This window comes from Hippichthys cyanospilos, chromosome 3 (assembly GCF_059441005.1).
Source record: "Hippichthys cyanospilos isolate Australia breed blue-spotted pipefish chromosome 3, RoL_Hcya_1.0, whole genome shotgun sequence".
In the NCBI taxonomy this organism is placed as follows: Eukaryota; Metazoa; Chordata; class Actinopteri; order Syngnathiformes; family Syngnathidae; genus Hippichthys; species Hippichthys cyanospilos.
The window spans coordinates 13793149-13808303 of NC_142371.1; the positions used below are offsets into that span (position 1 = coordinate 13793149).

At 41.5% G+C, this 15155-nt stretch overlaps 1 protein-coding gene across 1 annotated transcript in view; it reads right to left on the minus strand.

Moving 5' to 3' along the window:
* Nucleotides 1-15155, minus strand: part of trak1a (trafficking protein, kinesin binding 1a) — a 68470-nt gene that overhangs the window by 18033 nt on the left and 35282 nt on the right. The window lies entirely within an intron of this gene.

The following is a 15155-nucleotide window of genomic DNA, read 5'->3' on the forward strand; positions in this document are numbered from 1 at the left end:
AACCAAAACCCCACAAAAAAGAAACCCGACACTCATAACAAAACCCCAACTAACCCACAGTCCCACATCTGTCATTTTCAGTTAGGGTTTTTGGTTGCGGGTTTATTTGGGGGAGTTTCTGCAGCTTTTCATACGCCTTCTGTTTCTGTACATCTCGCATCAGCCCTCGTTAGTATGATTTTGTCCACCTGTCTGTGTTACCTGCCCCCCTCCCATGTGTCTACCAATCAGCTTCCCCTGCCTATTGCCCTTTTCGCTGTTGTGCGTCTGTCTAATTTGTGTCCTTGTATTTAAGCCCCAGTCTTTGTTGTCGATCCATTGTCTATATCCAATATAGTTGTCCCTGTGTTGCTGTTTTCAACACAGTATTTTGCCAGTCCCTCGTTGTTCTTAGTGAGCTATATTTCTTTAGTTTTTTCTGAGCGTTAATACTAGTTTTTTGTAGGAACTTTATTTTCGTATTTTTGCTTATTACTATGCATTCTTGTCTGCTACCCTGATTTTAGTCCTCTTTTCAAATTAAACATCTGTTCTTGAGTCCACCATGCTTCCGGCTTCCCTGTCTTTGGGTCCACCTCCGCACTCCGCCATCCCTTGCATTCCAGACACCTTCACCTTGAACTCCTCTATAAAACCCACAGCACATCTCACCACCGCTTGCGTTCCTGACACCTTCACCTTGAACTCCTCTATAAAACCCACAGCACATCTTACCATGGATTTACTATCCTCGTACATGTACTGCACCGTTCTAACATTCTTCTCTGCCACCCCAGACTTCCTAATACTGTACCACAGTTCATCCCTGGGCACCCTGTCATCAGCATTGTCCAGCTCTACAAAGACACAATTCAGCTCCTTCTGACCTTCTCTGTACTTTCCTATCAAATCCCTCAATGCAAATACTGTATCTGCTGTGCTCTTTTTCTGGCATGAAACCATACTGCTGCTCACAGATGCTTACTTCGGCCCTCAGTTTTGCTTCAACTATTCTTTCCCATAATTTTGTATGGTTCATCAACTTTACTCCTCTGTAGTTACCACAACTCTGCACATCTCCCTTTTTCTTCAAAATGGGCACCAGCATGCTTGCCCTCCATTCCTCGGGCATCTTCTCGCTATCTATGATACTGTTAAAACAACCCTACCTCTCTAAGACACTTCCATATATAATCAGGGCCAAGCGCCGATCTTGTCTTCATTTTCTTCAATGCCCTCCTCACTTTATCCTTACTAATCTTTGCTACTTCATGTTCCACAACAGTCATCTTTTCTGCTCTTTGTTCTCTTTCATTTTCCTCATTCATTACCTCTTCAATATACTCTTTCCATCTTATCCATCCATCCATTTTCTATTAATATGTTGGTGCTAAACATGCAGGCATGTTCAGTCTGTTGATGATAGAAAGTTGATGTAAGCAGGCAATTACAATTAAACGTTTATATTTTTTAAGCAACTTCCTTATCAAAATCATTTTCATTTACTTGTGTGAAAAACATTGAACTTCATCACATCTGAACTACATAGATGGCCTCAACTTGTTCAGATGTGATGAAGCACAATGCTTGTGCAGCAAATAACGCAGCAGATGTGTGAAGAGTACAATGAAGGACCCACCAGCTGCTCAACAACAACAAAGTGCCAAAAGCTTAATCAAAGACTGTGTGTGATGGAGAGTCTGCTCTTGATTTGCAGCGTGCTTGTGCATAGTAACAACATTCAGGAAGTCAAGTGGCAACACAGAAAAATGCAACAAATAGTAGTTTATGTGTGTGCGCGTGTGTGTGTGTGCGCGTGTGTATGTGTGTGTGTGTGTGTGCACTCGCTAACGAGTGTGTGTGCATGCGCACGCACACGCACACGCACGCACACGCAGACACACGCGCACACACACACACTCAGTGTTAGCTAGTGCCTTCTGTGGTTAAGGATAAACCCATTTCCAGGTTTTTCCTGTGGAAGACGAAATTGACAGGGTGGATGTGAGCTTGTTCAGTTGTGGATTCTTAGATGTCATTTGAGGTTTGAAAAGAATGTCCCAATCCAAAAATGAGAGGCAAAGGTAAAAAAAATCAGACTTCCTTTATGCTGCTAAAAGTTACTGTCAAAGTGTACATGTCTTAGATTTTATAATTATCACAGCCCTCAGGAAGATAATATGGTGTAATCTCAAAAATTGAGGGTGTGAAATGTCAAATTCTTTTGTTCACATCTCTGTGACATCTCTGTAATATCATGCTGCAAAAGAAATAATTAAGGGAGCTCATTACAATAAGTCCATCCATGTCCTATTTCTATAGTGCTCCTTCTCTTCATGGATCATTTGGAAACCAAGAGACTATATGAAGTAAAATGAAAGTTGGACGCCCCAAAAGAGTTATTGTCCTTCATTGATGCATTTCTAAGAATCCCTTACTTATTGAGTGCTCTCAGTTCTGGCCCTGCCCGAGCAGATAAACATGACTTGCGAGAGACATGATGAGGATAACAGTGCCTTCTACCCCCTCGACATGGCCCCCTTACTACCCATCCATCCATCCATCCATCCATCTTCTACCGCTGTCTTCCGGGATCGAATCGCGGGGGCAGCAGCTTGAGCAAGGAAGCCCAGACTTCCCTCTCCCCGGCCACTTCATCCAGCTCTTCTGGAAGGATCCCCAGTCGCTCCCAGGCCAGCCAAGAGACATAGTCTCTCCAGCGTGGTTTGGGTCGTTCCCGGGGCCTCCTTCCAGTGGGACATGCCCGAAACACCTCACCGGGGAGGCGTCCGGAGGGCATCCTAACCAGATGCCCAAACCACCTCAGCTGGCTCCTCTCAACACGGAGGAGCAGCGGCTCGATGCTGAGCCCCTCCAGGATAACCGAGGTTCTCACCCTATATCTAAGGGAGAGCCCGGACACCCTGCGGAGGAAACTCATTTCGGCCGCTTGTATCCGGAATCTTGTTTTCTTGGTCACGAACCACAGCTCGTAGCCATAGGTGAGGGCAGGAAAGTAGATCGAGTGGTAAACAGAGAGTTTCGCCTTTCGGCTCAGCTCTTTCTTCACCACGACATACCAGTGCAGAGTCCGCATGACAGCAGATGCTGCACCAATCCGTCTGTTGATCTCACACGCCATCCTACCCTCACTCTTGAACAAGACCCCGAGATACTTGAACTCCTCCACTTGGGGCAGGACCTCATCCCCGACCCAGAGAGGACATTCCACCCTTTTCCGACTGAGGACCATGGTCTCAGACTTGGAGGTTCTGATCTTCAACCCAGCTGCTTCACACTCGGCTGCGAACCGCTCTAGTGAGAGTTGGAGGTCACGGCCTGAAGAAGCCAACAGCACCACATCATCCTTAAAAAGCAAAGATACAATGCTGAGGCTCCCAAACCGGACCCCCTGAACGCTTTGGCTGCGCCTAGAAATTCTGTCCATAAAGGTAATGAACAGAATTGGTGACAAAGGACAGCCTTGGCGGAGTCCAACCCTCACTGTAAACGAATTCGTCTTACTGCCGGAAATGCGGACCAAGCTCTGACATTGGTCATACAGGGACCGGACAGCCCGTATCAGGGTGTCCAGTACCCCATACTCCATACATTCCCAAGGGACACGGTCGAACATCTTCTCCAAGTCCACAAAGCACATGTAGGCTGGTTGGGCGAACTCCCATGCACCCTCGAGGACCCTGCCGAGGGTGTAGAGCTGGTCCACTGTTCCACGGCCAGGACAAAAACCACACTGGTCCTCCTGAATCTGAGACTCGACTTCCTGACGGACCCTCCTCTCCAGCATCAATGAATAGACCTTACCGAGGAGGCTGAGGAGTGTGATTCTTCGGTAGTTCGAACACACCGGTTCCCCTTCATAGAAAGGGGGCCCACCACCTCAGTCTGCCAATCCAGGGGCACTGTCCCCCGATGTCCACACGATGTTGCAGCATCACATATAATGTGTTTTGTGTAAAAGGTTTTAATGGCTGATGCGGGTTTATTGACGTTTAAAAGCTACGTAAAATTGCCTCTGTAGCCCTGTAATGCGTTCGTGTGCGCATGGGCGCTATTCGAGAGTCTGACATCACAGAAGGCGTACGTGTGAAAGTCACGGCCCGCCACTGGTTTTTTGCTACATGCAGGCATCTTGTGTAGTGTCCTGTATGTATTTATTTGTTGTGGATTTACTTCAAAACGAGCTGCATTTCAGATTTACACAACCTTAGGATTGTTCCGCTTCAAAGACACCATTGTATTTAACCCTTTCGTCGCCGTTTTTTTTTTTTTTTTTCAATAATATGTTATATTTTCGTATCACTATTTGAAAAGGTTCTAGCTTGAAAATGGTTTGCAATAAAGGGATACTGTGAAAGTTGCTTGGTGCGATGTTGCTACTTCGGTGTTTAAAGAGTTGTGGTACCCTGCATTGTGTTCTCGCTGGTATTGTGTTTCAGAAAACGGAATAATATTCATATAACTTGTCTCGCTGTAAAGCCTGGTAGATTTTGTTTTACAGCTCTGAGATCTGAGCTTTGACAGTTGAATATGACCCTCCTGTGTGGAATTTACATGCCACTGGCAAAGGGGCAGAAACCTCATAATTTTTTTTTAACTTTTCTGACATATTCTGCATGGCCTGATTTGTGTTATTGTACACATAATTACCAAGATGTTGCATGAGAAATATTATTTACAAAGGCTGAGCAAATGTGGACAGATGACTGGAATTTTGATAACATTATTGCACAGCACACCATTAATGTTACATCATCAGAGTAGAACCACAGGAGATGGCACCATAAAACACAGCACATGATGTTGACATTTAAATGGTCAAAGAGAAGTGTAGATAAGAAAACTAATGTAGTGTTATCACAAATATTGTACTTACAGTAAATAAAGGTATATTGTTCAAATTAATATTGTCCTGACACTGTCAAAGCCTTTGTAAAGCTGCCTTTGTGGGAGAGTGCTTGCATTTGATTCCATTAGATTGTCTAACTGTGCCGAATGTTACGGTTGCTGAGTGTATTTGTCTTAATGTGTTTACTACTTGCCATCACAATGCCAAGTGTGCAACCTGGCAGCCGTCTCCAACATGACGCTACCAACATGATGTGAGGTTGTTGGACAAATCTATCAAGTGGACATAGTTACATATGCAGTGCACATGAAACAGTGGAGCAAAATATTAATTATTCTATTCTCTGTACTTTCTACAAATGTGTTGTGGATAAATAGACTCATTCACTAGGATGCTAGCATCCATTGTTCCCATTAATTTTTCATGTAGTTACTAAAATAATCTCAGGTAATGAGTTGGTTTCTTTGCTGCTGACAGGTTCATTCACTCAAAAGGATTTCATGAAAAATTTAAAACGCACATACAACATTCAAGGGTTTTATTGTAATATGCATAGTGAAACCACACAATGAAATTCTTTTTATGTTCACTTCCCTAAGCAGACTACATTCCATAATTGAGCAAATAATAAGGTAGTTATTAAACAATTAAACAAAAACAAAAAAATAGAGCAAAAAGGCCAGTAATAATGAACCACTAATAAATGGACTTACATTCAGCATATTACCGAGTAGACTGATCGAATAAACTGTAAACATGTGAGGAAGATAGTGTAAATGAAGTGTGAATGAAGTTAGAGAAAATTAAACTTAAAATTTAGTGCCAACATCAATTTTCTGAGTAATAATGACAGTTTACACACCCCCCCACCACCACCACGCACACACACACGCACACACGCATACACACTCAAATGCACAAAATCCCCTTTTTGCTTACTGAATTATAATTTAACTGACATGAATGCATAGCTGCTATATTTCTGCATCTTTATTGTACAAACTGCTATCAGCCTGCAGTCAATGTGACAATAGTCACTTTACAGCACCACCAAGCAGTGGAGAAATATGTTCAGTTGGGTGAATAATCTTGGGTTGGTTCAGTTCACTACTTGTCATTCACAGCTATAATACGATAGATTAGTTGGGGGTTACTATATTTTTTTTAAACGTGTAAAAGATCCATTGGTCAACAATAAAAGAAGAAGCAAACAACAAAACAACAACATGATTTTGTTTCCCGTGCAAAGGGCTATCCACATGCATGCATGAAAACATTCAACCATTCAAGTATGGCAAGATACCTGCTGAACAACAAATTACAAGCGCAAGAACTTATTGTGTGAATTTATTCACAAAAATCAATTCATTTTTTCAAGGTACTCACTTAATCCTGCATGTCCTTTCAAATTTGGCAAAAATGAGGCCGACCCAGATTGTAGTACATGGCATGAGACCTGATCCAAGCGCCAGTAAGCCTTGCTTGCTATCTACTATGAAACCACCTTTCTACTATTAATACTCTTAAATCTTTTTTTTTTTTTTTTTTAAACAACAATATCGTAGAAGTCTGCCATTTTGGGGAGATCGGGACTGGAACAGCCCATGAATAGTAGAAATCTGCAAATAAATTGGAAATTTAAATGTGTAAAAGAGATTTAAAATATTTTGTTTTTGACTGTTTTTTTGACTCAAAATGATCTTTTAAAAAATGCTAATAAACTTCCATAGCATTTTTTTTTGTTCTTTTTTTCATTGTTTTTTTTTTTTAATATATCAATGTTTTTTTTTTTTAAAAGAGTGTTGTTGTGAGCCGCATGAATTAGCCCATTCTTGATTTAGAATCTTCAAATAATCAAACGAGATTTTGGAATGTGAGATGAAGCCAGACAAAACCCACGCAAGCACAAGAACCACAGCTAGGAATTGCACCGGCAACCTTTAGAATTATGAGCTAAATGTGCTGACCATTCTCTGCGTCTTGCAACAATCTCACTTCATGTTTAATCTTTTACAACAATGACATGTTTATTTCTTTGACACCCCAAGCAAAATACAATTGTACTTTATTGTACCCTTTTCAATTTGGAGTCGGCAGAATCCCAGTAATTTAATAGAAATAATGTTAATAGTGGAAAGTGTCATGTGGACATGAAATGGGAAGAGTGCTGCTCCGACACACAATCTCATTTTGTTGCCCCTCCAGGACGTGCCACTAATGAATGTTTCTACTGCAATAAACGGCATGGGATAAATTGCAGGCAGTTGTCCTGTTGTCTATCAGGTTACCAATAATAAAACAACGGCAGTTTTCATAACATTGGATAATTCAGGCTGAATCTTTTATTAAGCGCATCATCATACTGCACATTCATGAGAGGATGGTAAAAACTCATAGTGAGACTTGATGTCAGTACATGACATGTCTGCTTTTAATCTTTTGCAGACTCAGAGATACAAGCCAGTTAACATTCTTTGAAGGCTGCCATGTGGCCTTTTGACTTTCTGTTGGCATTAGACTCATAAAAACACATTTGTAGTTCAAAAAGTGTATGCTCTATCGCCATCTCAACATCTTCCAGTTATGTCTAACTAACCCTTATTTTGTTTTTCAACTGTTTTACATGAAGAAATTGCTTGCTGATAAAAGCATTCTGGGATGTGATTCCACTGTAAGGTGGTCAGTCTTTCAAATAATCACTTGATGAAGAACACATTTTTTATTTTTTCTCCCTTTTTCTTCCCTAATTAAAGACGTTTTGAGTAAATTCAACCTCAGCAATACTTTGATTTACTTGTAGTGTATGCAATAGATGAAATTTAGAAAATTGTCGACAAATATGAAGTTTTGAAAACCTTAATCGAAAAAAAGTTAGCCAAATTGCAGTACCAACGTATTATGTGCAAAAGTGCTGCCCTAATGAAAAATACAAATATTTTTCAGTATATTTATGACAAACAAGGTATGAAAATCAACTTTTTCAAGTGAGCAGCTAAATTGAGAGCATGGACCATGAAACGTGTGCAACTGCGAGCATGTCGTGAACATTATCAGTTCCAATTCTAACGTATTATTTAGTACAGTCAGTATTTTCTTTCAGGCATGTATGTTAGTAATGTGCTTGTGAATTGATTTGGGGTTTCCATACATTGTTTTACATTTATCTTGTTTTAGTTTGTGAACATGCTGAAGTTTTGTGTTGATTACAGACCATTTGATTTCTGTTCAGTATGAATATTTGTTCCTGGTGTTCGCGCGTTTAATTCACGTGAGTGTGCGGGATATATAAAAGTGGATTAGAACAAGGATAGTCACCCGCGAGGTGAAGAGGAAAATTAAAGACATAACTAAAACACTATTCTTGTCATTGAATCTGTTTAGTAGGAAGATAGCAAAAATATGTATCACAGCTTCCCCACACCAAGGAAAAGCTTCTTTGAATGCTTGCACAATCAACAGATCAGTCCAACTTGGTTGGTGGCGGTGTGAAACATTGCACTCACTTTCCCACTGGCTTTTGTACATCACACAAGACTGCTTTCAATGAGGATGGTGCCTTTGAAATTCCTCCATTGTATTGTGTGTCACACACATCGTTTTGACTTTCCAAAATGGGCTGTGTGGTGCCAGTGTGCCTTTGACATTGTAAAGAAGCAAAGGAGTAGATCAATTTCATTTCTAAATTATGCATAATATCGATTTACAGACATTGATTTAAGTCATAATACAGTCAATGAGAACCCCGATTCTGATGAAAACCTAGATTGTAGGGACAGTGTGTAAGATTTGACCATTTTTCATTAAGAAGGAATAAATTAAATGATTGTAAATTTCAAAATCTTGCAAATGATTGTGTTCTTAATGACTAACAGTATGTTTTAAAAATAATCATAGGTCTAGTTATCATTACATCTGGGGTGGCACTTCTCTGGAGGCGGCCATGTTTGTTATAGCTACGGACATTGGAAAACGCAGCCTCTGCAGCACCTCTTGCTGTCGGTAATGAAAAACTGTCTAAATCTTACACACTATCCCCTTAAGAAATTGCAGCATTTGTATCACTACCCCACTTCTCCATAAGTTTATAATATTTTTGTAATATAAACTAACTTGTTAGATGGCCTTTTTATGATTATTCAATGATATGTATGTGCATGCATGAGTGCGCTCAAGCGTGTGTGCATACATTTACTTAAGTACAGTATAATGCACAAATATTTACATACAGTAGCTGCATATTACTTTATAATTGTGTGTGCTGGTCAAGCAATAAATGCCTTTTTTGTGTTTTCCCATCTAGCGTATAATAGCAGCTATGAGGCCAACTGGAAGACAACATGAAGACTTTACAAGACAATCCTAGATGGCTGGGATGAGGAGCCCATTGGGAGGTTTGACTCAGGATCTGACATCTCAGATGCAGAGGACCCAGATGATTAACATGAATTCTCATGAAATACTGATGTAATTATTTGGTAAGCAAAACATGTAAATCAAAGTGATGTACTCTCATTTAGATTCTTTTGTGCAAGTACTGTACATTTTGCACATCTTCGTATGTTCTCATCTTTCTGATGTGGATGATGTTTTATGACCTGCAATGACTTTTTGTTCACAGCTGTGGATTTTCAACATTTTATTGATTAAGTTTCTTGGCATAGTCGGTCACCTCACTCCAGTTAGTTCGCCTTTACCGAGAAGCCTCACCCTCCTGTTCCCGTTTGACCCCAGTGAGTTTGTTCTTGTTTTTGTTGTATTTTGTAATTTTCTTGTTCCATCTCCACATGCCTCAGTGTGTGATTAAACCTTCATTATTTGAGTCTCATCCCTCTCAGTCCTGCATTTATTTTCTTGGTTACACCTTTCCCATGTCCCCCACCTCCTCACGCCGCTATGCAGAATCGTGACAGAATGACCCGACCAAACAAGGAACCTACAGGAAGCTCGCTGCGACAAACCAGATGCTGTCACATGACTTGACCCACTCTCAGCCTGCCCGCCAACCCTGTTCCTCCCCAAGTAAGTCCTCTTACTGTATATGGTCCTCTTTGTACCTCTCAAACCCCACCCCCCTCTCCAACACTGCCCTGTAAACATCCTCCATACCTCCTTCTTCCGTGTCCACTAGCCCCGCTGTATACCCGTCCTCCACCCTTCCTTCTTCCGCGTCCGACACCTGCGTTTCCGAGCTCTACTATCCCACAATTTTTCCAACCCACGTCTTTCGCGAGTACGATTTCTTCGACCTCGAAGATTATTCACCGCCCTTGTTTCCATCTGTGCAGCCCCCATCACCTATTAACCCTCCTCACTGCACTATCGATTCAGATTTTTCTAATTTAGAGGATTGTTCCCTTTTTGTTAAATTCAGTTCAGAGTCCGGTTCTGAATTCGTTTATCAGAGTTCTTTTTTGTTTGACAATTTTGATTTTGACGCTGATTTTCTTTATACTAACCCTTGCCTTTCCATTTATAAGAGTGATTTTGATTCTGATTTAGAAAATTTTGATTTTGAGCCTTCCGTTAACCCTGACCTTTACTGGAGCACCCGTTTGGCTTTCAGCCCATCCCAGGGCGGCTGACGGGGGCGCCCGAGTAAAGGTCACCAGCCCTCATTTTTTTCACACAATGCACCCGTCCCAGAGTCCATCCTGTGGCGGTCCCCATGTCACCTCGCGTTTCTTCTTCTTCAGCCCATCTCGAGCAACACCCTGGTCCGCACACGGCGCACCTCTCATGGGTCCTCCGTCCAACCGTGGCACATGCTTTCCAAGTTCCCCACCCAGCCATTGCTATTGCCTTCCGAGCCTCTGCAGCCGCCATCTCCCAAGTCCAGCTGCCATCTCCCGAGTCTCAAGTACGAGCTGCTGCAGCCGCCGTCTCCCGAGTCCCAAGTCCGGCCGCTGCAGCTGCCGTCTCCCGAGTCTCAAGTCCTGCCGCTGCAGCTGCTGTCTCGGGAGTCCCAAGTCCAGCCACTGCAGCCACCGTCTCCCGAGTCCCAAATTCGGCTGCTGCAGCCGCCGTCTCACGAGTCTCAAGTCCGGCCGCTGCAGCCGCCGTCTTCCGAGTCGCCAACCAAGCCACTGCAGCCGCCACCCGAATGGCCAGCCATGACACTGCTGCAGCCTCCCAAGCCACCCATCAGCCCTCGGCAGTCTCCCTTGCTTCAGGTCAGTCCCATACAATTATGAAAGTCTCTGGTCCATCCCCAGCAGCCGTTGTATTCAAAGCGTATTGTATTCACGTTCTGTCAGTTTTGTTTTGTTGTGACTTAAATTTTGTGTAGTTTTACTTGTAGCTTCTCATTGTGCTCCCCCCGCGTTTGTTGTTATAATGATTTGCCTCACTTGTCATCCATGTGTTCCAGCCTCGTGTCTTAGCCAGTCAGTTTTTCCATTGCCTCTTGTTGCTTCCCAGGTATTGCGCGTCTCCTAATTATTTCTGCTTGTTCAAGTTTAAGCGTTTTGTTTTGTCCTTTGTTGGGTAATTGTCTTCACCTCGCTGTCCTCACTCTTTCGCCTTTCCCGAGAAGCCTCACACTCCAGTTTCCGTTTGTCCCCAGTGAGTTTGTTCTTGTTTTTGTTGTACTTTGTGTTGTTTTTGTTCCATCTCTTTTTGCCCCAGTTTGTGATTAAACCTTCATTATTTGAGCCTCATCCTTCTCAGTCCTGCATTTTTTTGTTCCACCTTTCCCACGTCCCGCACCTCCTCATGCCGCCATGCCGAATTTTGACAAGGAATATGTTTAGACTATTCGAATTTAAAGATGTATCCATATTTGACTAGTACAGTATATACTTTGAAGCCTATTTAAGTTGATTGAGATGTTTTTACAGCGTGAAAAAGTTTCATTCCTTTCAACTAAAATCTTCTTAAATGTACTGATTTTTTCATCCTAGCTTGTCCAAATCTCTTCAACTTTCTTGCGTCTTCTCTGGGTCCATCTGTCTCCTCTGAGCTCGTTATCTAGGAGTCAAGTTATTAACTGTCCCTTGGAATACTTATATATGGACGAATAATTCCTTTGCCGCGGGAACTTAATATCAATGTACTTCATAATGTTAACGTAAAAATTGTGTCTAAATGTTTAAAAGAAACAGTAATATTATTCCTATAATACACAAAGAGACAGAAAAGATCTTGGAACATTGAAAGCAGCCAGACTGAGGGATAAGAGGCGCTTTGCTGGCTTCCTTTTGTGAGCCAAATTTCACAATCTCGCTGTCTTGCCGAGTTGCACACGCTCAGCTTTTGGACCAGCTGGGTTCACTTTGGCTGCCGCACTGCCTCTGTGTGGATGAATATAATCATTGCACGAGTAGGTACTAATGGAGTTACACAATTTCGGTTTGATATGTTCGGTAACGGTGGACCTTTACCCAAGGATGTTTGTCTTACTTTTGGTAATAGGAACACATTTGCTGAAGACGCAATTAACCATGAGGGACGAACATGATGCAAGATGGTGTACGACAGGGGTGTCCAAAGTCAGGAAAAGAAACCTGGAAAACATGCAGGACAGCGACCATCGACGACCGACTTTTGACACCCCTGGTGTACGGTATTACAGTTAAATTGGCGGAAATGCAACGCGATCGTAAATTGCTTCCCAGGAGAGGGTTAACATGGACGTTTTCAAAAAGCACCTGGTCAATTTGTGGCCCCGCCACTCCAAAATACGAGTGAGGTATGACTTTTGCGCGGACGAAACTTTGGTAGCGTGGTGTTTATTCATTCCCCCGCGACCTTCAAATCCCGCTCTTGACACACCTTTTTATACTTTTTAGATGTTCACGAATGTTTATATTTTCTTGCAGACAATAGGGAGTGGAAAAAGGCCGCTTTGTTTCGCGTGCGTATTGATTAACAGGACAGTTAGGCAGTTTAAGAGTTACACTCCAGTTTGCTTGAGACGAATCTGTTGTCAACAATCGACCAACATCTGGAATCGGGAGCCAAACGCCAGGTGTTGTTATAGGCCGCTAGGCTAGGTGGCGCCACAGGACCACTTTCTAACTATTATGTCAACTGTAGTTATTAATTTGTTATTCCATCGTCTCATGTGAGCTTCTTTTCACCATTGTGCTTTTTCGTTTACCTTTACCGAATGCATAATTAGACACACACAAGACCTTATAATTCAACTAATACTATCGTTCAGAAAGACTTGAAATAATGCTTAACTTTTATCTTCTCCAAAAGCCTAGTGAATTACCTTCTCAACAAGCCTTCCATCAATTCTTCAAACAACAAAGCATATACAGGAATGCAACATACTTTATGTCAAATGTTTGCTTTGTTATTGCGTTGTGTTGTATATGGAGTTAGACACACGGTTAGCTCTCCAAATTCCCAATTCCATTGTGCACATGCTGGACAATTACAAACCTTCATTGTGTGTACATTTTACTCCACTGCGTTTTTTTGTTTGTTTTTTTTTTTACATTTAATGCATAATTAGGGTCAAAAATGACCCAAAAGGTTGTTCTCTCGAAAATCTCTAAAATGAAAACTGTTTACATTTTCATGTTCCAGTAATCCCTCAAAAAACATGTTTATAACATATTACCAATGGATTATTGTTTAAATTCTTCATACAGTTTATATGGACAGTGTGTAAGATTTGACCGTTTTTCATTAAGAAGGAATAAATTAAATGATTGTAAATTTCAAAAACTTGCAAATGATTGTGTTCTTAATGACTAACAGTATGTTTTAAAAATAATCATAGGTCTAGTTATCATTACATCTGGTGTGGCACTTCTCTGGAGGCGGCCATGTTTGTTATAGCTACGGACATTGGAAAATGCAGCCTCTGCAGCACCTCTTGCTGTCCGTAATGAAAAACTGTCTAAATCTTACACACTATCCCCTTAAGAAATTGCAGCATTTGTATCACTACCCCACTTCTCCATAAGTTTATAATATTTTTGTAATATAAACTAACTTGTTAGATGGCCTTTTTATGATTATTCAATGATGTGTATGTGCATGCATGAGTGCGCTCAAGCGTGTGTGCATACATTTACTTGAGTACAGTATAATGCACAAATATTTACATACAGTTGCTGCATATTACTTTATAGTTGTGTGTGCTGGTCAAGCAATGAATGCCTTTTTTTGTGTTTTCCCATCTAGCGTATCATAGCCCCAGATTGGTTACAACTGTACAAGTTTTAATTACTTTTAAAAGGCTTCACACACACAGTATACAGTATATGTTCTGAATATTTTGTTAATGCAGGGGTCTCAAACTTCAGTCCTCGAGGGCCGCAAAACTGCATGTTTTCCATACTACACTCTTAAACACACCTGATTCAAATTTTCAAGCTCCTGCAGAGCTTGCTGATTATGGCGTTATATTTGTGCCACAATTGCGCGCGCGCGGAAAAACATTTTGAGCGTTGAAAATAAAACTGAGCGAGCGAAAACAGATTTTGAGCGCAGAAAAAAAGTTATTGAAAAGAAGTTTCTCGCTCAAAATTCCTTTTTGCTCGCTCGCAATAGCATTCTCGCGCTCATCTCGCTCTCGTTCGCGATACTCCTCCCTCCCTCGCTCAACATCGTGTTTGCTCAACATCGAGCTCTCGCTCGCTCGAGTCGTCCTCTGCGCTCGCTCAGTTCTGCTCACGCGTTACGTTTGTGCCACAAAACCAGCCAATCAGAGCTTGTAAAAGCACTTTGGTTGACAGCTTGGTATCCAATGAGATTGCTTGTTGTGTTCACCCTGTGTTAATGTGTTTAAATGTAGTCAAGCTATCAGAACAACTTAATTTAAATGCCATCAAATAAAATGTTGTTCTCAAAAGAACTTTAGGATTAAGGATTACATGTATGCAGCAAGACACAGTGCCCACAAATCGAAAAAGATTCCACTTACGCATACTTTCAAATCAATTTGCGTCCCTCGGACGCATCCGCTGCAAAGAAACTGCACTGTCGGTAAATTGAGCCACAACATGTTAGAAAGATTATTATGAATTGAGTTAAAGTGTAAGTCCAAGATGGATATCAGGAAGTTATTCGCCTGCAGCAGTGAAGACTGACAAGCATCACAAGCCTGTTTTTTTAAGTTAGCTAACGTTATTTCTTGTTGTCCGAGCTGTCAGGGGGAATTTGCAGTGAGTTTCAACAGCATGAAACGATGATCATTTTTGCATTAAGCTCGTCTTAGTTGACAGATAATGCGTCTGGATCAGGGGTGTCAAACTGTTCTGGCCCGCAAATGGGTTTAATCCGGACCGCAAGATGGTTTTGTGATGTATAAAAATGAATTATTTTTTTTTAATAAATAAGTAATTTGAAA